Source organism: Diceros bicornis, chromosome 36 (assembly GCF_020826845.1).
Source record: "Diceros bicornis minor isolate mBicDic1 chromosome 36, mDicBic1.mat.cur, whole genome shotgun sequence".
NCBI classification, from domain to species: domain Eukaryota; kingdom Metazoa; phylum Chordata; class Mammalia; order Perissodactyla; family Rhinocerotidae; genus Diceros; species Diceros bicornis.
This window is the reverse complement of record NC_080775.1, coordinates 21,103,359-21,125,835: the sequence shown is the minus strand read 5'-3', so window position 1 is coordinate 21,125,835 and position 22,477 is coordinate 21,103,359. Positions and strand designations below refer to the sequence as shown.

The 22,477-nt window shown below is 41.6% G+C and overlaps 1 long non-coding RNA gene across 1 annotated transcript in view; it reads left to right on the top strand.

Moving 5' to 3' along the window:
- The first annotated feature begins 12,933 nt into the window (after positions 1-12,933).
- Positions 12,934-22,477, top strand: part of LOC131398796 (uncharacterized) — a 59,581-nt gene continuing 50,037 nt past the window's right edge. The window contains exon 1 of the long non-coding RNA XR_009216982.1: positions 12,934-12,956. This is a non-coding gene — a long non-coding RNA (uncharacterized LOC131398796). The remainder of the gene's footprint in view (positions 12,957-22,477) is intronic.

The following is a 22,477-nucleotide window of genomic DNA, read 5'->3' as shown; positions in this document are numbered from 1 at the left end:
AGCAGATTTCCATGGTAGCATGATTTGTGTACTGACTTGAACTCTGGAAGTCACTGCAGCTGTCATTTGGTGAAAAATAGGAAAAAAGAGGCTTTGGGGAGCTTAGATTCCTAGAGCCAATGGAAGGGGGAAAATCTCAAAGGCTAAATTATTTAGAGACTGTCTAAATTGAAGTGGCTATCTTTGACATATTTGTAAATTTAAGGATTCCTAGAGATTTGCCTTTGGGGACACAAAGTATGCATCAGTAACTAGAGTGGTCTGCTGGTCAGATTCCTGAATTGCAAAATTGAAGATCAACAAACGCTCCTAATAGATATTTATGTTTCCTGCATACATTAGGCACTGTGGCCCGAAAAAGTAAGTATTGGAAGTGGTGGTGGAGGGGGCCATCTCTGTACTCAAGGAGTTTACAGCCTGGTTGTGGAGCCAAGACCAATAATTGGGGAAGGATAAAGGATTCTGTGATTAAGGGCTAAGCCATGTGTTAGACTTTAAGTGTAACAGGAAATCAGAGGGTAAAAATCACAGCAGGCTTCATAGATTAGACAAGACTTCAGCCAGAGCCTCAAGAACATATTGTTATGATTTAGAGAATAAAAGAATATACGTCACTATCTTGGGCCTCTCTGCTTTTGAAAGTATGTTAATTCCTGTCTTGGGCTTTTCTTTTTCTTTTTCGTTTTTTGCTGAGGAAGATTTGCCCTGAGCTAACATCCACTGTCAATCTCCCTCTTTTTTTTGTATGTGAGCCACCACCACAGCGTGGCCACCGACTGACCGGTGGTGTAGGTCTAAGCCCAGCAACTGAACCTGGGCCGCCGAAGTGGAAAGTGCTGAACTTAACCGCTAGGCCTCCAAGGCTGGCCCTGGGCTTTTCTAAAAAAAGAAAAAATTTGTTTCTTTGTCTACTATCAATTTACATATTTAAAATATTTGTCTGTAACTGCCATATTTAACCAGCCAACAAATCCTATGGTTTCTTCATTCAAATTGGGTTTCTTACTGATAATACCCTAGTTGAAGACTTTTCAACTTCACGCATAGATTTTTTTTTTTTATGCATAGATTTCGATTTGTCCAAGTTCACTCAGCAAGCGACAAATCCAGGAATAGAACCAGAGTCCTGTGCTTTGTCTCTGACCCCGTATGGTATTGTCTGCCCTCAACAACCTTAAAATATTCTGTTGATTGGTTAAATAAACCATAGTAGATCCATATGATGCAGTACTATGTAGCCATCCTAAATTATGATTTACATTTTCATTTATTGTTGTGGAAGTTGTTCACAGTGTATTGTTAAGTGAAAAAAGCAATTAGTAAATATGATCCCATCTTGTAAATACATATCTTTATGTATATGTTTGCATGGCAAAGATCTGGAAGTTTTATTCTAAAACATCAAGAGTAGTTGTTCTGAGTAGTGGGATTTTAGACAATTTAGATTTTTTCTTTGTAATTTCTCATTTTTTGACATTGATCATTTATTACTTGTGTAATTAATTAATAATATGTTAAAATCCCCTCCTTCAAAAACTATGATAGGCTCCTGGTGGCTTACATCAGTAATTAGAAAAATTAAAAACCCTGGTTGTGTATTTTAATCACCTAGGTTATTAAAAAAACCAAATGTATCAGCACTCAGGTCCTATTTCAGATGGTTCTAATGCGCATCCAGCATTACCTGGGAACATACTAGAACTGTAACATCTCAGGTCTCACCCCAGATCTACTGAGACAGAAACTCTGGGACTAGGGCCCAGAAAGCTCTGTTTTAACCAAACAAACTTTTAACCGCCCAAGTTTGAGAACCACTGCCACAGAGTATAGGCTCAGATGGACACACATGCTTCTGCATCTATCCTCAACCTCCCCAAATTTACTCTTTACCACTTTCCAACCCTCAACCTGCACTCCAACCAGGTGAGTTTATTGTATGTCTCCTGAGGCTACATGGCCAGGTCCACCTCTTCACCCACACTCTTATTTTTTTTTATTTTTTAATTTTTTTGTGAGGAAGATCAGCCCTGAGCTAATATCCATGCTAATCCCCCTCTTTTTGCTGAGGAAGGCCGGCTCTGAGCTAACATCTATTGCCAATCCTCCTCCTTTTTTCCCCTAAAGCCCCAGTAGATAGTTGTATGTGTAGTTGCACATCCTTCTAGTTGCTGTACGTGGGACACGGTCTCAGCATGGCCGGAGAAGCGGTGGGTCGGTGCGTGCCCGGGATCCAAACCTGGGCTGCCAGTAGCGGAGCGCACGCACCCAACCGCCAAGCCAGAGGGCCGGTCCTCGTCCACACTCTTGATTCTTCCTGGCATGCCTGGTTGCTGTCTTTCAGCCACCCAAATTTTACCCATCCTTCAAGGCCCAGCTCAGGTCTCACCACCTCCATGAAACCTTTCTGCACTTCTCTATTCCTCCCACTACTACACGTCCCTGTTCTCTAACACTCGTTTATTTCTTCCATAAGTATTTATTTCATGCCTATTATTTGTGAAGCATTGAGTGAAATACAAAAGAATTATGTCAGGGTCCCTTTACAGGGTTTTTACTTGTTTGTATACAGGACGAAAGGAGGAAAAGACAAAAGAATTATGTCAGGGTCCCTTTACAGGGTTTTTACTTGTTTGTATACAGGACGAAAGGAGGAAAAGCGAGGGTCGAAGGAGATGAGACGCAGGCTGCTAGGATGTGAAGTTAGGAGATGTTTGAAAGGTGGTTAGAAGAGGTGTGAGGCAGTGGAGTTGATAACCAGAATGTGGATCATTTGCTCTAGGAGATGACAATAAAAAGAGAGGAAAGGAGCACGCTCTCTCGTGCACCATATCTTTTAAAGAATATTTTTTCCTCCTATTTACAAAAGTAACGGATTTATTGTAGAAAATTTGGAAAATACAGAAAAACAGGAAAAGTTACTTACATTCCTACCACCTGAAGATAAACACGGTTAGTTCTTTGTTGTGTATTCTTTGTCTATAAAAAATGGCTAAAATGTACATAGCCATAGATAAAATATTTTTCCAATAATAAGATCATATTAAGCATACTGTCTTGTAACCTGAATTTTTTTTGTTACTTGAATTTCTTTTTTTTTAATAATTTTATTTATTTATTTATTTTCTCCCCCAAAGCCCCAGTAGATAGTTGTATGTCATAGCTGCACATCCTTCTAGTTGCTGTATGTGGGACGCAGCCCCAGAATGGCCGGAGAAGTGGTGCATCAGTGCGTGCCAGGAATCCGAACCCAGGCCGCCAGCAGCGGAGCACGTGCACTCAACCGCTAAGCCAAAGGGCCAGCCCAATGTCATTCATTTTTGATTGGCGTAATAATTTTTATTGGTCACAGAGCACTTCACAATTTAACCCACCCTTATATTATTGGATTTTTCCCCCCTATTTGTTCATTTTTCTATTTGTGGGTTTCATTTGTTCCCTTAAAAATCTCCTTTAGAGTGATGTCAACATCATGGCAGAGTGAGCTTCCCCCATTGAACTCTTCCCCTCTAAGACACAACAAAAAGGACATTCATATTCCAACAGAAGCTATTCACACAACACAGGGAACGTCTGAGGCACCCAGGCAGCCGTACACCCTAGGACTGAGGTGCTGGAATCTCCAGAGTAAGTGGAAGGAGGTAAGAGGAGCTCTCTTCCTTCCCCAAGGACTATGACCCGGACACTGAGACCACGGGGATCTGAGAGGAGGGGGAGGGGCGGGTCGCTGGGTGAAAACCAGTGCTCTCCAAGACCTCTCACAGCCCGAGAGGATCCCCCTACAGAGGGAGCGGAACTGTTGCAAGGGTAGTTTCAACAAGCTAGCCCCTCGGAGAGCAGAGAGCGACAGCGAGGCAAGAGACCTCTGAGATCGGGGAGGCAGAAGTAAGCACCCCTCCCCCACCCTGCCCAACTGACTGGCACTTCAGTACAGCAGTGCTTCAGCTCAGCCCAGTCCCCAGAGGCAGCGGCCCCTGGCACCCAGGCCCCACCAGCAGGGGCAGTGTGACTGCACACCCCCACAGGCAGTGGCCCCCAGGCGCCCGGCTGGACCAGCAGCGGGGTGAGTCTGCACTCCTGCACCAAAGGCAGCGGCAGCTTAGTCCCCACCACATCACAGCCCCAGCTGCTCCAGCTGAACCAAGCCATGGCCCCAGCTTCCCCAGCTCCACCATGCCATGGCCCCAGCTCTTTTGGCTTGTCAGCGCCCCCTCTGGCTCCAGCTGCTTCTGCTTGGCCTGTGCCCAGACTCTAGCTGACTTGGTGCCAGCAACTTCGGCCCACCATACTCCAGTTCCAGCTTCTTTGGCCCAGCAGTGCTCCAGCTCCTCCTTCTTTGGCCCAGCGAACTCCAGTTCCAGCTTCTTCGGCCCAGTGCACTCCAGTTCCAGCTTCTTTGGCCCAGCGGCACTTCAGCTGCAGCTGCTTCAACCCACCCGCACCTGAGCCCCAGCTGCTTCGGCCCAGCTGTGCTCCAGCTACAGCTGTTTCCATGCTTTCCCCCCAGCAGCCTCCACTCAGCCACACCTCAGATCAGCCAGGGGCCGACAAGAGTGCCTGCAGATTGAGGCGGGCCAGAATACACAGCCCTTGACCCCCACCCAGCGGCAGCAAGAGGAAACTGTGACCATATATTTTCACTATGAGGAAAAGTAAGCCAAAACCGACAGGCACCATGCAAAAATATATTAAATCTCCAGACCAAAAGGAAAATGACAAGCACCCAGAAGTCAACCCAGAAAGCACAGAAATGTGTAACCTTAATGACAGAGAATTCAAAATAGCCATTGTAAAAAAGCTTAATGAACTACAAGAAAACACAGACAATTCAATGAAATCAGGAGTTTCTTCACGAAAGAGATTGAAACTATAAAAAAATAACAATCAGAAATCTTAGCGATGAAAAACACAATAGAGGAGATAAAGACAAATCTGGAAGCCTTAAGCATCAGAGCTGACAATATGGAGGAAAGAATTAGCAATATTGAGGACAGCAATGCAGAAATGCTCCAGATGGAAGGAGAAAGAGAGCTCAGACTAAAACGAAATGAAGAAACTCTCTGAGAAATATCCGATTCAATTAGGAAATCCAACATAAGGATTATAGGTATTCCAGAGGGAGAAGAGATGGAAAAAGGAGCAGAGAACTTGTTCAAAGAAATAATATCTGAGAACTTCCCAAACCTGGGGAAGGAGCTGGAAATACCAGTGAACGAAATCAATAGATCTCCTAAATATATCAACAGGAAAAGACCTTCTCCAAGGCATATAGTAGTAAAGCTGGCAAAAGTCAACAACAAAGAAAAAATATTAAGGGCAGCTAGACAAAAAAAAAAAATAACATACAAAGGATTTCTTATCAGGCTTTCAGCTGATTTCTCGACAGAAACTTTACAGGCTTGAGAGAGTGGAACAATATATTCAAAATTCTGAAGGACAAAAACTTTCATCCAAGAATACTCTATCCAGCAAAAATTCCTTCAGATATGATGGAGAAAAAGTAACTATCCCAGATAAGCAAAAACTAAGGGAGTTCATTGCCACAAGACCCCCACTACAACAAGTGCTCAACAAGGCCTTCATTCCTTAGGAAAAAAAGAGAAAAGGGATTCAAAGTTTTGAACAAGGAGAAAAATAGGTTGACAAAACAAGAAAAATTACAGTCCTCTATCAAAATAGATTAGCAAACACTCAATTATGAAACCAAAGATCAAGGGAAGGTAAGCACCAAGCATAAATATAACCTTGTCATGTTAAACAAGAACTCACAACACAAGAAGGAATAAGATGTGACAACAATAACCTAGAAGGGGAAAAGGAAAGGGATTGAATCGACTTAGTCTAATGGAATAAGAGGCCATCAACAAATGGACAATCACATCCACGAGATTTTTTATACAAACCTAATGGTAACCACTAACCAAATAATCAGAACAGAATCACACATGATAAAGAAAGAGAAAACTAAGAGAACCCCCATACAGAACTACCAAACTAAATTGGTAGTCTGAAACACATGGGATGAGAAACAAAAGAAATGCAAAAGAACTGGAAAAAAGTGATAAAATAACAACAAGCCCCTATATATCAATAATTACCCTAAATGTAAATAGACTGAACTCTCCCATCAAAAGACACAGAGTGGTGGGATGGATTAAAAAACAAGACCCAACAATATGCTGCCTCCAGGAAACTCATCTCAGCTCTAAAGACAAACACAGGCTCAGAGTGAAAGGATGGAAGACAATACTCCAAGCTAATGGCAAACGAAAGAAAGCAGGTGTTGCCATACTTATATCAGACAAAGTTGACTTCAAGATAAAACAGGTTAAGAGAGACAAAGAGGGGCAATATATAATGATAAAAGGGACGCTCCACAAATAAGACATATGAATTATAAATATATATGCACCCAACATAGGAGCACCAAAGTACATAAAGCAACTATTAACAAACCTAAAAGGAGATATTAACAACAACACAATAATAGTAGAGGATCTTAACACCCCACTCTCATCAATGGACAGATCATCCAGACAGAAAATAAATGAGGAAATAATGGACCTAAATGAAAATCTAGAGGAGATGGACTTAATAGACATATACAGAGCACTCCATCCAAACACAGCAGATTACACATTCTTCTCAAGTGCACATGGAACATTCTCAAGAATCGACCATATGTTGGGAAACAAGGCATGCTTATATAAAGTTAAGAAGATTGAAAGCATAACAAGCATCTTTTCAGACCATAATGCCATGAAGTTAGAAATCAACTACAAGGAAAAAACCGGGAAAGTGACAAAGCTGTGGAGACTCAGCAACATGCTACTAAACAACCAATGGATCATTGATGAAATTAAAGCAGAAATCAGAGCATATCTGGAGACAAATGAAAATGAAAATACACTACATCAACTCATATGGGATGCAGCAAAAGCGGTCCTGAGAGGGAAACTCATAGCAATACAGGCCCACCTTAACAAACAAGAAAAAGCCCAAATAAGCAACCTCAAACTATGCCTAACAGAATTAGAAAAAAGAAGAAGAAACAAAGCCTAAAGTCAGCAGAAGGAGGGAAATAATAAAAATCAGAGCAGAAATAAATGAAATTGAAATTAAAAAAACAGTAGAAAGGATAAATGCAACAAAGAGCTTGTTCTTTGAGAAGACAAACAAAATTGACAAACCCTTAGCCTACTCACCAAGAAAAAAAGAGAGAAGGCTCAAATAAATAAAATTAGAAATGAAAAAGGAAGAATTACAACAGATACCACAGAAATACAAAAGATTATAAGAGAATACTATGAAAAACTGTATGCCAACAAATTGGATAATCTAGAAGAAATGGATAAATTCCTAGACTCATACAACCTCCCAAAACTGAATCAAGAAGAAATAGAGACCAATCACAAGTAAAGAGATTAAAACAGTAATCAAAAATCTCCCAAAAAATAAAAGTCCAGGACCAGATGGCTTCTCTGGAGAATATTACCAAACATTCAAAGAAGACTTAATACCTATCCTTCTCAAACTATTCCAAAAAATAGAGGAAGATGGAACACTTCCCAACACATTCTACGAGGCCAACATCACCCTGATACCAAAGCCAGGCAAAGACAATACTAAGAAGAAAAACTACAGTCCAATATCCCTGATGAACGTAGATGCAAAAATCCTCAACAAAATATTGGCAAACCAAATATAGCAATACATTAAAAAGATCATACACCATGATCAGGTGGAATTTATACCAGAGACACAGGAATGGTTCAACATCCGCAAATCAATCAATGTGATACACCACATTAACAAAATGAGGAATAAAAACCATATGATCATCTCAATAGATGCAGAGAAGGCTTTTGACGTGATCCAACATCCATTTATGATAAAAACTCTCAACAAAATGGGTATAGAAGGAAAGTACCTCAACATAATAAAGGCCATATACGACAAACCCATAGCCAACATCAAACTTAATGGGGAAAAACTGAAAGCCCTCCCTCTGAAAACAGGGACAAGACAAGGGTGCCCACTCTTGCCACTCTTATTCAACACAGTACTGGAGGTTCTGGCCAGAGCAATTAGGCAAGAAAAAGGAATAAAAGGACTCCAAATAGGCAACGAAGAAGTGAAACTCTTGCTGTTTGCAGATGACATGATCTTATATAGAAAACCCTAAAGAATCCATTGGAAAACTATTAGAAATAATCAACAACTACAGCCAAGTGGCAGGGTAAAAAATCAACTTACAGAAATCAGTTGCATTTCTATATACCAACAACGAAGTAACAGAAAGAGAACTCAAGAAGACAATCCCATTTACAATTGCAGCAAAAAGAATAAAACATCTAGGAGTAAATTTAACCAAGGAAGTAAAAGACCTATATAATGAAAACTATAAGACATTATTGACTGAAATCAATGATGACATAAAGAAATGGAAAAATATTCCATGCACTTGGATTGGAAGAATAAACATAGTTAAAATGTCCATACTACCTAAAGCAATCTACAGATTCAATGCAATCCCAATCAGAATCCCAAGGACATTCTTCACGGAAATAGAACAAAGAATACTAACATTCACATGGGGCAACAAAAGACCCCGAATAGCTAAGCAATCCTGAGAAAGAAGAACAAGGCTGGAGGCATCAGAATACCTGACTTCAAAACATACTACAAAGCAATAGTAATTAAAACAGCATGGTGCTGGTACAAAAACAGACACACAGATCAATGGAAGAGAATTGAAAGTCCAGAAATAAAACCTCACATCTACACGCAGCTAATCTTTACAAAGGAGCTAAGGACATACAGTGGAGAAAGGAAAGTCTCTTCAATAAACGGTGCGGGGAAAACTGGACAGCCACTTGCAAAAGAATGAAAGTAGACCACCTTCTTTTCCCATTCACAAAAATTAACTCAAAATGGATCAAAGACCTGATGGTGAGACCTGAAACTATAAAATTCCTGGAGGAAAATATAGGTAGTATACTACTTGCCATCAGCCATAAAGGGATTTTTTGAATTCCATGTCTACTCAGACAAGGGAAACAAAAGAAAAAATAAACAAGTGGGACTTCATCAGATTAAAGAGCTTCTACAAGGCAAATGAAACCAGGATCAAAATGAATAGGGAACCCACCAGCTGGGAAAAAATATTTGCAAACCATATATCTGACAAGGGATCAATCTCCATAATATATAAAGAACTCACACAACTGAATAACAAAAAAAAACAAATAACTCGATCAAAAAATGGGCAGAGGAAATGAACAGACACTTCTCCAAAGAAGATATACAGATGGCCAACAGGCACATGAAAAGATGTTCGACATCATTAATCATCAGGGAAATGCAAATCAAAACCACACCAGGATATCACCTTATACCCGTTAGAATGGCTATAATCACCAAGACAAAAAACAACAAAAGCTGAAGAGGTTGTGGAGAAACGGGAACCCTAATCCACTGCTGGTGGGAATGCAAACTGGTGCAGCCTCTATGGAAAACAGTGTGGAGATTCCTCAAAAAATTAAAAATAGAAATACCTTATGATCCAGCTATCCCACTACTGGATATCTACCCAAAGAACCTGAAATCAACAATCCAAAGAGGCTTATGCATCTCTATGTTCATCGCAGCATTATTCACTATAGCAAAGACATGGAAGCTACCCAAGTGTCCCTTGACTGATGAATGGATAAAGAAGATGTGGTATATATGTACCGTGGAATACTACTCAGCCATAAAAAAAGACAAAATCGTCCCATTTGCAACAACATGGACGGACCTGGAGGGTATTATGTTAAGTGAAATAAGCCGGAAAGAGAAAGACAAACAGTGCATGATTTCACTCATATGTGGAAGAAAAACTAACAGACGGACAGAAAGAACTCTTTGGTGGTTACCAGGGCCTAGGGGGGTGGAGGTTGGGCACAAGGCACAAGGGGTGGAGGGATGCACTTATATGGTGACTGATAAACAATAATGTACAACAAAAATTTCATAATAAAAAAAATACTAAAAAAAAAAAAACATTTTCACACAAAAAAAGAGAGCAAAATAAAGTTAATTTTTTAAATACTTCCTTTTAGGATGAAAATAACAGTGAATAAAAGATAAATAATGTTAATAAAATCTCCTTTATAATACTCAGGCAAATGTTTATCATAAAATATTTTCTGTAACATATTTTTCAGGACTTGTATAGTTGTTTGGAAATCCAACTCTCTCTCCTATCTCTTTTGTTCTTTCTGAGAAATTTCCTCAAGGTTAATTTTCAACTATTCTATTGTGTTTTTGGTGAGGAAGATTGGCCCTGAGCTAACATCTGTTGCCGATCTTCCTCTACTTTGTATATGGGACGCCACCACAGCACGGCTTGATAAGCTGTGTCTAAGTGGGCACCCAGGATCCGAACCCATGAACCCCAGGCCGCTGAAGTGGAGTGTGTGAGCTTCACCGCTACACCACAGGGCCAGCCCCAGGTTTTTATTTTCTAATAAGAATAACTTCTAAAAACCTTTTTTCCTGATTTTTTTTTAGAATATTTTATTCTTGTTTTGTGGTATAATATCTTATCTCTCAGTTTTTTTTTTTTTTAACTTTCTTCTCCCCACATAGCTTCTGTTTCCTCCAAGTTGCTACTTTCTGTTTGTTACTTTTTTTTTAATTTAATTTATTTATTTTTCCCCCAAAGCCCCAGTAGATAGTTGTATGTCATAGGTGCACATCCTTCTAGTTGCTGTATGTGGGACACGGCCTCAGCATGGCCGGAGAAGCGGTGCGTTGGTACGCGACCGGGATCTGAACCCGGGCCGCCAGCAGCGGAGCACACGCACTTAACCGCTAAGCCATGGGGCCGGCCCTCTGTTTGTTACTTTGGTGTCTGTGAAGTTAGAAGGAATAGTGCACAAGACCACCCTCACTTCTGATACCAACTGCAAGTCCAGGGTTCCTCAGACCACTCTTAGGCTTGATAAGTCACTGAAAGGACTCACAGAACTCACTGGAAGCTGTGGTTTGGGGAGAGGAAGGATGAGAAGGTATGGGGTGATGAACCTTTGATTCCTGGATGGCTGTAGCGTCACCCACGGTATGCAACTGCAGCTCTGCTGCCATCAGTTACTGGAGGTAAAAGTTAACATTGGAATTTAGAAATGATAGATCCAACTCCAAGGAGCTGGCTCACTGGATGCATGCGCAAATGCAGAATAACAAGAAACAAGCTAAATATACAATCCCTTGGTTATTGTTGTCTGTAACAGCTAAAATGAAAGTAAGGGAGAATGTTGGGGCAGATCCTGACACTAGGCCAAGCTTGGATTCTGGTTTGTAATCTGAATCTGGTTTATACTTGGGACAAGCTTGGACTCTAAGCTAAAGCTGCTAGCCTCTGGGCCATTACCAAAGGGAAAAGGTTTGTTGAAACAACAGGTAGTGAAGAAGGTTAGAGTGATTCATAAGAGAATGGGGAAAGAGAAAAGGGAGGTTAAAAAACTTGTCCCAGCAGGATATATCTCTTTAAATGGTAGTTAAGAAATAGGAGGAATAAAGTAGACGTTGATAGTGTCAAAATGAGAGTCTCAATGCAGCACTCTTGGAACTTGGGAGGACTGATGTGAACCCTTGCTGGTCCCCCAACCCTGAAGGCTTCTAACTGAGTCTGCTCTATTTATCCTAGTTTTGAGAAATTTAAAAAGCCGGAAGACAAAGATGACAAACGGAAATCTGATCTCCAATCACCCAGGCTGATAGTTCGGCAATTTAATCAAGATAAGGATTGACAGAAGGGCCTGGGTCCCTTGCCTCGATGCCTGTCTGAAGACTCAAGGCCATATGCACATGAGTGGGTAAAACAGTCAGATGGTGGAGAAGAGACTTTTCTGGGATTCCTTGACATGGGAGTCCAATGCACTGTGATTCCAAAATCTGTTGGTAAAGTCCTAATGGGGCTCACTTAGACTGGGAGGATATAGGGATGTACCGGTTGATAGGATCAAGGTGAAAATTTGAATGAAAGTTGGAATAATCGAGCAGAGTTCATGTGAGCAGTGTTTGTGTCTCTTTTATCTGGTTGTATTATGAGGATAGATTTGTGTCAGACTGAGGAACAATTCTCTTAGCTAGTATTGTAAAACAGAAGGCATGTAAATCTGCCTTTCAGCCAGTATTGATTTGACATGCTCAACTGAAACCAATAAGATTGCCCAAGCCCACACAGGTTGTTAATTTGAAACAGTATAGAACATCTGGTGGACAAAAAGGTTCTTACTTTAATTAATGCCCTGGGAGAAGTTCAAATGCTGGCACAGACAAATTCTCTATACAATAGCCCTGTGTGGAGTGCAGACTGAGGCTTGTGGTAAAAGCCAGTGAGCGCTACCCAGCAGCGACCACGGGAATTTTGGACCATAAAATTCCCATTTGAGGGATTACTAGTTTGCTATCAGACGTTAATAGAAATTGCCGCTGTGACTGAAGGACATAAAATAATCTTGAAACCTGAAATACCCAAAATGTCTTGGATGATGTCGAAGAAATACTCAAACGGAGAGGACAGTGCCCAGAAGTATTTCATCATAAAATGGAAAGAGTTTGCGCAGAGACATGTTACCCTGGGAATTCTAGGTACTCACTGATTTGCTGTAAGAAAGCCTGGGCCAAAAACCAAGTGGCCTGGAGAGTAAAGAATTTAATCTTGTCCCAAAAGAGTTCTGGCCTTTGCCTTAGGCTCCTGGAGGTAATCTCTAAGCCTTTGGAATGTCATGCAAAAATGTCTTTGTTTGCCTCTGGGGCTTTGAGAGACACCAACAACATGATTTAGGGTGGGTGGTTTGGGTCATGCTGAATCATCTTGACCTTCTGAGGGGCTGAAGACTGAGATCAGCCATGTGGACAGTCAGCTATACTTACAACATGGGACCCCAATAAAAACTCTGGACACCACGGTGAGCTTCCCTGGTTGGCAATACTCTGTGCGAATTGCCACACACCGTTACTGGGAGGAGTTAATGGCATCCATGGCCATGGGGAGAGGACAACAGAAACTCCGTGTTAGGACTCTGCCCTAGGCACTTCCTCCTTTGGCTGATTTTAATCTGTATCCTTTAGCTGTAGTAAACCAGAATTGTAAGGGTAACAGCTTTCAGTAAGTTCTGTGAGTTCTAGCAAATTGTTAAACCTAAGGGTGGTCTTGGGGACCTCCACATTTGCAGTTGGTGTCAGAAGTGTGGCTGGTCTTGTGGACCGTTCCCTCTAACTTTGCAGTGTCTGTCTTTCATATTAGAGGCTCTCCTTGGATATCTGTTGATACTTGGGTGTCAGCTCCCATTAAAACGTGAGTCGCTAAAAAGTTATGTGTGGTACCTACTGACAGCCCTTCACGGTAGGCTGGCTGTTTAGTGGGGAATCTCTGAGTGGGTCTTTGCTCTGGGGCTGATCAAATGCTAGAGAAAGACTGTCAAATCCCGCTGAAGGGAGGTGCCCGATTGTCAACGTTCTGCGAGCTGAGACGAGAAAAGAAGGGCATCAGTCTCAGTACTAGTACGTATATGCTAATTAACCCTTCTGCTTTCCCTTGCATATGCTAATTAACCCTTCTGCTTTCCCTTGCTTTCGATTCTTCCTTGGCGCCCCGCATCCCAAGCCCGTCTCCATTTCCCCTCCAGACATGAAATCTTTTGTGGGGGTGAAGCAATAGTTTGTTTGTAGCTGGGAGGGAAATGAGGATCTGATTGCTCCTCAAACAGACTCCCAACAGTCTCTCCTCTTTCATTCTCCTTCCCCGCCCCAGCCCTGCCCCCATTTCAGCTCCACTTCCAGCAGTATCTGACGCCACCAGTTCCTGAAGCTTTGGGGGCTTCTCTGCTGTAAATCCAACTTCTTGGCTTTCTTCACCATCAGTTCACGACTCAGCTTTTTCAGGATGCTAAACCATTTGTCGCTTAACTCTCTGCTCTCCAGCTTTCGCAATTTTGGGTTTTGTGTCCTCTCCTATTCTCTGTCTTTATGGGTTTGTTTATTTATTTAAACTCTTTGGGTGGACTGAGTCGCTTCTGTTGGGTTCAGCAAGATGTGAGTTTAGGATTTCACTTGATTTCGCCTAAGATTTTAACATTGGGACCAGAAGGAAACACTCTCAAAATTGGAAGGGATGTGGGAGATCATATATGAGGTCTGCTCCCTCCTTTCTTTCCCACACAGTGAAGTCAGAGGCCTCAAGAGGGGATGAGACTAGCTTAATATCATGCAGCTAGCTAGGGGCAGGGCTGGGCCTGCAGCCCGGATCCGGTGATTCCTAGGCTACCAGTTCTTGCTCCAATGTCCACTGTCTTTCTGGAGACAAGAAGGAAGCCCCATACAGAGCTCAGCTAAAAGTTTTCAAACCAGGGTTCATAGAGGTGTTTTGGGGTTCTGTATATGTTTGGCTAAAATTTCATTTTAAAGCAGGTTTAAAGTTCATGTTTTGCCAATTTATACCAAGAAAACACTACTTTTATTGGGTTAAAAATCCCTTTCTTGTTATTTTAGCGTGATTTTAGGAGACAGTAGAAGTAAATGCAAAGGTTCAATCTGCCATCTTTGCCAGAAGCCGGGACTTTGTTTTCTGTATCTTTCCTGCCCGTCTCTAGGATTTAGAGTGGCAGTGAGGACATAGAGGATGGATGATAACGTTGTCGACTAACGTCTCAGAAAGTAAAATAAAGGTAGTCGATTAAAACGGTTCCTTGTTTTTTAGTTAAGTGGGTGGTAGAGTTTTAAATCTTATCCTTGATAATCTGGGTTTATGCTGCTTGATCAGTCCTACCATAAAAATGGAAAATGGAAAGAAAATGAAGTGTCCTGGAGGAAGAGATAACGGAAGGTAACCACTGAAGAATGAAAAGCTACAAGCAGAACACAATGAGGAGGAAACGGAAGTGAGAAAATGTCCTTCCTCTGGCTTTCCTCTCTCTCTCCCCCTCCTCTCTCCTTTTTCTTCTCTTTCTTTTTGTACTTGAGGAGCATAATCCAATTAAGAATTCATTCTCAATGCTTAATAATAAAAAAAGAAAAAATCACCTCTTTTAAAACTATAACAGGTCTTTAAGGAGAATTAAGGTCATGTAGTTATTCTACATTATCGATTAAAAAGACTTAAGAGATAGTGTTTTGTCTCTCAAGTACACTGTTATGTCTTAAGAAACATAACAATTACACAGAGTGTGTGGACCTTGTTTGGATCCTAGTTTGAGCAAACCAAGTAAAAAATGTCATTTTTGAGCCATATCAGGATATTTGATTTTGGATTGGGTGTTAGATGACGTTAATTTTGTTAATAGAGCTAATGATATTGTGGTTATAAACAGAATGTCCTCATCTTTTATAGCTGCACAGAGACATGATGTATGAGATTTGCTTGAAAATATTACTGCAACAAAAGTAAAGGAAAAGAATGCAAAAAGGAGTAGATGAAACAAGCATGGCAAAATGGCTATACCTGAATTTGGGGAGGAGTTCATTACATTACTCTCTTTGCAATCTTTCATAATCAAAGATTTAAAATGATATTTAAAGTTCTGCCAGTTAACTATGGCTACCACTATTGAAAAGATTTGACTGTGTAATAAATGAAAACTCAAAAGAATAAAAAAGAGGGAATGTATATTTTTAGGCAAAACAGCAAGTGAAGTCATGGATGATGACTCCACTTGGGAAAGGGCACTCTAGAATGATAACGATAACAATAATAGCTAACACTCATAATAAATAAGGCTTAGCAATCTTGCTGCTATATATCATTTTACATATAGCACTATATTTATCTCACCTATATGATCCCAACAAGCTTATGACCTCGATAGTGTTTTCTTATTAGTGCCGTGGAGTGGATTCCAACTCCTAGACCCTGTGTACTGCAGAGCGGAACCCTGTCCAGTCTTTTTGTGCCATCCTCTCACCTTCTGGCGCTGTATCAGGCAATGCTCTGCTGCTATTCATAGGGTTTTCATGGCCAATTTTTCTGGAAGTGGATCGTCAAGTTCTTTTCCTAGTCTGTCTTAGTCTGGAAGCTTTGAAACCTGTCCACCATGAGTGACCCTGCTGGTATTTGAAATACCAGAGCTTTCAGCAACACAGCAACATGTAGCCGCCACAGTATGACAACCAACAGATGGGTGGTGTGGTTCCCTGACTAGGAAATGAACCCTGGGCCACAGTGGTGAGACTGCCCAATCTTGACCACTAGACCTTTTTACGTATGTGGAAACTGAGGTACAGAACTCTTAGCTAACTTGCGCAAGGTCCCATGTCTGGGAAATGGCAAGCCAGCATTCTCGTCCTGCCCAAAGACCATACTCTTTACCTTTAAAAACCTGGCCAATAGAAAAAGAAACTATTTTTGGAATGCACAGAACCATGGCTATTTTGACCAAGGAGCTTTTTGTTCAATGTTTTATAATATAATTTATGGGACATTTAAAAAGTAAAAATGCACCTGCAACCCAACTCCCGTGCATGTAGTGTCTGGAAATTTGTAGGATGACTGTGTTCAAATTCACCTCTAGCAGTTGTAATTTTATTTTTCCCAGGTGGAAAATATATCCTTTCTCACCTAGTAGTGAGTGCCAGGTAAACTCAGTGTCCCTGTGCCACCCAAAGGGGACTCCTGGGAGGAGGGGAGAGGTTGGCTAGAACTGGAGTGTTTGACACCAGCTGGCTCCCCTAAACATAGGGTTCCTGCTGCAAACATATTAACACTATTTTTTTTTAATCCATGACAACAGAACGATTACAGAAATTAGCTGCAATAGAGTAAGGCAACAGCGGATGAGATTATCGGAAAGTGAAATCTAGTAGAAGCAACCTATAAGGGAGCTTTCTGTTCTTTCTGAAGTGTTCTGTCCACTGCACTCGAGCGGGCCCTTGGTTAACAAAGCTCTTCTCACACCAAAAAGCAGCGAACGCTCTTTTGAAAAAAGAGTAGAAAAATTAGTGATTTTTAAAAATACCTGAATCATAGGTGTAGATGGCTTCCAAATGACTCAGGTATGCACGCCATGCCTGTGTTTTCGACTCTGTGACTTTTGCATGAGCGGGAAGAGGAAGAACCAATCTTGTTGATATAAGATAAAAGACGCCCTCGCACAAGGCTGATGTCATAGGTTTCACTAGCCGGCATTTGAATTGTGAATATTGCTGTTGGAAAAGAACGAAAATAAAAACAAGGAATGAGGAAGCTGGAGGAAGATTATAGGTTATGCCTACACAGTTTATGGCGAAGGAAAGCAGTAGAGTCTTGCTCAGGACAGGGTATGTGCAGCGTATAGCTGCAGGTAGTAATTGAAATTTATATAGACTTGGCTACACTGTGGCCACCACCCACATTATCCCCATAATCTCCCAAGCCAGACGTGCCATTAAGTGTGAGACCATCACTCTCTCCACAGGGGCTACTAGTTAGAGAGAGCTCCAAGATGGTTCCTGAAATGCCTGATGAAAACAAAGGGCAAAAAGAACACCTCAATGCACAGAAAGAAAAATTAGAATTGGTCTGCTGCAGGGCCTCGGGACACACCGTGTGGCAATGGAAGGCGTGTTTCCCTCACAGGCCCTCCGGGTCAGGATCTACATGATATAGAATAGAGAGAGCATTTTATGTGAATTTCATATGTCTGTGTCTATATTTATTGTGATATCGTAGATTTTCTTTCCTTTGTGGAGACATAGGTACTTCCTATACAGCTACTAGTGTAATAATAATCAATGAAGATGATCATTTACGGAGTGATTCCTATGAGCTGACACATGACTTGAGGAAGATGTGAATCCTCAAAGGAATGGATGCTGCTCAGACCAAAATGGTAGAGGCCCACTGTACTATTACCATCACGGTTCAACAGAAAAAGAATCTGAGGTTCACAGGGATTAAGGAACTTACCCAAGGTCACACAGCTGGTATGTGAAGAAGCCCTGGTCTGTCTGCCTTGTAAGCCCAGGCTCTTGACACCTCCTACTTTGTGGACAATGAGTGGACATATCCAGGAAGCACATTTCTGGGAACTGTGTCCTTTGAACACATATGTGTAGGATATTATAATTTTGATACATTTAAATATAAACATAAAAAAGACACTCTGAATCTCTGTTCCCATTGCTCCTATCTGGGTATTTCTGGATTCCCATGCTCTGAATCCTTCCTCTTCCCACAAACAAGGCAACTAACCCCCTCCCCGACCTCCACTGTGGGCAGAACCCTTTAATTCTGGACTTCGCTAGTGAATTTAAAAAGCTTGGCCCAACAACCCAGGACTAAGCACCAGTCACACTCAGCCCCTGTGCCCCTCTTCTTTGTTTTGGTGACCTGGTCTTGTTTCTCATCTAGTTCTAGTACTTGGATTTTTTGTGTCTTGTGACTAAGTTCCCATCTTCATCATTTGGTTAGATCCTAGGCCTTCAGGGATAGGACTCTTTTGCTCCTGCCTACAATCCCACACCCAGACCCTAAACTGGGTCAACCCCGGGATTCCTGCTGCCCGACTTACACCCTTTGCCTTCCAGGGCCTCTCAAGGTACCAGGTCCTAGATTCCTGTCCCCATGTTTGGCCTGTCCATGGGTCTCCCCTTTATCCCATGCTGGACTTTTCTAATGAGGGCTACTTGCCAGCACATTCACCACATTTTCTCTATTGACATGTGCTTGGACGGTCAAGTTCTGCATGCTGGGGTGAATTCCTCTAGGCCCTGGAAGCTTTTTTGTCCCTCAAATGTGGTCCTACCCAAATGGGAAAATCTAATTTTAAGTCCTGTGGTCTTTCTTCCCTCCCTGGCAGCAGTTAACCAGGATCTATAAGCTTCTTGAGGTCAGATGGCACTCCATAAACATCTGTAAACGAGCTGGCACCATGGCTGGCTACAGAAGTAGTCTAATATGTGTTTGTCAGATGAATACATAACTTGTATTTTTTTTTTTTTTTTTAGTTTAAAGAAGTGGAAGAAACATAACTCATGAGGCTCAGATTCTAGCGTTAGTTTAGCTATCTACTCAGTCCACCAACTTGAACAAACCACTGCAAATTATCTTTGTTTCAGTTTGTCCACATAAGAAGTAGTAATAAAAATAATTCTAATGGGTCATGGGTGTTTGTATGTGCAAGAATATAGATGTCCTATCTCAGGATTTGTAACAGGATAAGGTTTCTACAAGTTGCCCTTACTAAGACTGGAAATAAAATGAGTTCCAGAACAGGAATGGCGTGAGGTTGGATATAGAAGCATAATGGAGTGAATGATAATCTCCCATCTATGATGTGGGTTGGGTGTCCAGACACCATTCTGTGTAGGGAAAGGGTTATAATCAGATTCCATGGGCTAATTAAATCAAAGTCATATATGTAGAAAAGGCCCAGTGGGTGTGACACTGTGGATCTCCATCAATTCATGTAGACAGGGTCCTATTGCAGAGAGGGCCTCTTTTGAAAGCCCCCAAACTGCCTCTTGGGCCCTCCTCGACTGGCCTTTGGTGAGGTTGTGATATTGTGATTTATAATAAGAAATATGTATTTGGTCCTTGAACTGGTTTCTGGCACAGAGCTCCTAAAACCTTTGGAATTTCCTAGGCAACTGAGACCACAAAGGTATCTTTTGTTATGTTAATGAGGTGACTTTTGGAAAGCACCTAGTGATGGGGGCTGGTCGCCAGGAGAACCAGCCGTGTGATTAGAAGGTTGGAACTTTCAGTCCGGCTCCCTGACCTCTGGGGAGAAGAAAGGGGCTGGAGGTTGAATTGATCGCCAATGGCCAATGAGTTAATCAATCATACTTATGTAATGAATCTTCCATAAAAAACCAAAGGAAGGGGTTCGGAGAGCTTCTGGGTTGATGAATACATGGAGATTTGGGGGAGAGTGGGGCGCTGGGAGAGGGCATGGAAGCTGTATGCCCTTTCTCCATACCTTGCCCTATGCATTTCTTCCATCTGGCTGTTCCTGGGTTATATCCTTTTATAATAAACTGATAATCTAGTAAGAAATGTGTTTCTATGAGTTCTGTGAGCCACTCTAGCAAATTAATCAAATCCCAAGGGGGAGGAGGTTACGGGAACCTCTCATCTTTAGCTGGTAGGCCAGAAGCACAGGTGACAATCAGGGCTTGTGGTTGGCATCTGAAGTGAGGCTGAGGGGAACAGTCTCATAGGACTGATCTCCGGGTAGATAGTGTCAGAATTGAGTTGAACTGTGGGACGCCCAGCTGGTGTGCGAGAAATCCTCATTGGTGTGGGGCCCCCCAATCAGAACTGGGTGTAGAACATGTTAGAGATCCTCTCCACATGCCCCCTGACAGGGGTGATAACTCAACTATTGTCAAAGTATGTGAGTTCTAACCAGCTATGTGTCAATGGCCAAGTTATTTTGCCTTTCTTGAATATTTATATTCTTGTATTTAAAAGGACAATAAACAAGTCTGTCCCTTTAAGATTGTTATACTTATCAAATAAAAAAAAATTTGTTAAAGAAAAAGGCATTTTGCAGAAAAATATAGTACAATTGAAAAAGAAAGTAGGTTTCAGTTCTTTTGAAATTAATGCCAATTAGGCAGAAAATAGTAAAGTAACACTTCTTGTGTTTGCATCATCGGGGGACTCATAAAAGCAAATTTTCTGGATTGGCTAACCCCTTGGAATGTCAACGTAAGAAAATTATACTATACGCCACTGACCATACACTAAATGAAAATGTCCCAAGTGATCATGAGGTCACTATATCCCCCTCCTCTCACACTTTGGGTCCAACTACCAGTTAAGTTATACTCAAATTTGCAATTTTGTATTCTTGTGAGGTTTTATTATACATGGTCTTCTGTGTTCTTTGCTTGAATATGCCGAAAATAATTTAAAATTTCTGGGGTCTTGGTTATCCTAAATACAGGTGGGATATGATACAGGATGTTCTGTCCCTACAGTACATGACCCCAGACTGTTAAGCTTTGTTGAATTATTGAATTTGCTTTTTATAGCTTTTCTGACTCTTCCTTTCTGCCAGGCTTTCCATGGTCCTTTTTGCTTCTGTCAGAGAACTGAGAACCAGTAGTTCTTGGGCTTCCCTCCTTTTTGCTCCTTTTAATCTGTTATGGGTTAGAAAGCCAGCAAATCAAGCTTATTAGAATTATTTGTGCTTCAAACACTGTGAACCAAGGGGAAAAGTTATCAAAAAAGGTTATAAAACAAACAAAAACAAAAAGGAAAATAGAAACAACCTAATGATAAGATAATATTTTGATGCCTCAATCCACACCTGTGTAATTGTGGGAACCCCAACTTCATTCAAATCCCACCCTTTGAGCTTGAAAAAGCAAAGAATTTTTCAATTACCATGCAAACTTCCTTCTTGATTCATCAGGCCATGGGATCTTGCCTTGTGTGTGGCTGACATGGTGCCCCACCCATTCCAAAGGTACTGGGATGTCTGATACAGGGCTGCGGCTGCCCTAGGAATTTACAGCCCATTGTGCCTGTCAGACTGACCCCAAGGTAGTGGGTGGTAGTGGACTCCAGGGTAGTGTGGTAGGTTATTACAATCGTGACCTCAACAAGCCTAGCCTGTTGTGTCCACACTCCCTTTGCAATGCAACTTTGCTACTCCGGCTATTCATGAGCCAACTTGCTTTAACTATACTCAGTTAGTTGTCTGTTTGCAAAAGTAGTTAGATAATGCATTACTAAAGCCCACCCTATAGGTGACATCTCTGATGCTTGGGTCACCATGGTAACAAGTGCTTAAGTTTTTCAGGAACTGAGAATCAACTCCTTGTCCAGTTCAGGCCGGTTAAGATGACTGACACATCTATTGGGCCTGCATGGATGACAGATAGGGGACCCTTTGATGTCAAGGAGCTGAAAACTCCACCCTCAGATCATTCTAACGCCACCATTTTATGAACATGCGTCCTATGGAGAGCCATGAAGCTTGACTATACTTGCGCAGATCATCAGTTACCTCACTTCTGATCATCTATTCCCACACTTCAGACTATCCTTCCCCTTTATCCCATAAATATCCCTAATCTCCATTTTCGAGGGGACAGATTTAAGACTTGTTCTCCTGTCTCCTCGTTTGGCTGTCTTGTGAATAAACCCTTTTTCTGCTGTAAACTCATCCTCTGGGTGATTGGCATATTGTGCAGAGGCAAAACGAGCCTGGTTCGGTAACATTCCCTTCACCAAGAGTAGAGTCTACTATCCCATCTCTTGTATCCAGGCTACTTTGTGACTGGTTTTGAAAAACAAAATTTGGTGGAATTGATATTGTGTGACCTCTGAGGAAACGCCTTATGGTCCTACTGCTTTGCTTTTGCTTTCTTGAAACACTGCTGCTTTGTGAGCAAGAGTGGTCAGCCTCTTTGAGGATGAGAGACTACGTAGACAGAGAGGCACAGCTGCCCAGCTGAAGCCCCACACATGTGAGTGAGAACATCCTGGACCAGCCAGTGCCAG